A 344-nucleotide genomic window follows, 5' to 3' on the forward strand; every position below is an offset into this window, starting at 1 on the left:
CTCCGCCGCATCTGCTCCCAGGAGGACCAATTCCACTACCGAACGACTCAAATGGCCTCCTTCTTCAAAGACTGCAATTTCCCCTCCGACATGGTCGACGACGCTCTCCACTGCATCTCCTCCACTTCCCGCTCCTCCGCCCTTGAACCCCGCCCCTCCAATCGCCACCAGGACAGAACCCTACTGGTCTTCACCTTCCACCCCACCAACCTCCGAATACATCGTATCATCCTCCGTCATTTCTACCACCTCCAGACAGACCCCACCACCAGGGATATAGTTCCCTCTCCACCCCTATCAGCATTCAGGAGAGACCACTCCCTCCACGACTCCCTCGTCAGGTC

The sequence above is a fragment of the Chiloscyllium plagiosum genome, chromosome 1 (assembly GCF_004010195.1).
Source record: "Chiloscyllium plagiosum isolate BGI_BamShark_2017 chromosome 1, ASM401019v2, whole genome shotgun sequence".
Classification (NCBI taxonomy): domain Eukaryota; kingdom Metazoa; phylum Chordata; class Chondrichthyes; order Orectolobiformes; family Hemiscylliidae; genus Chiloscyllium; species Chiloscyllium plagiosum.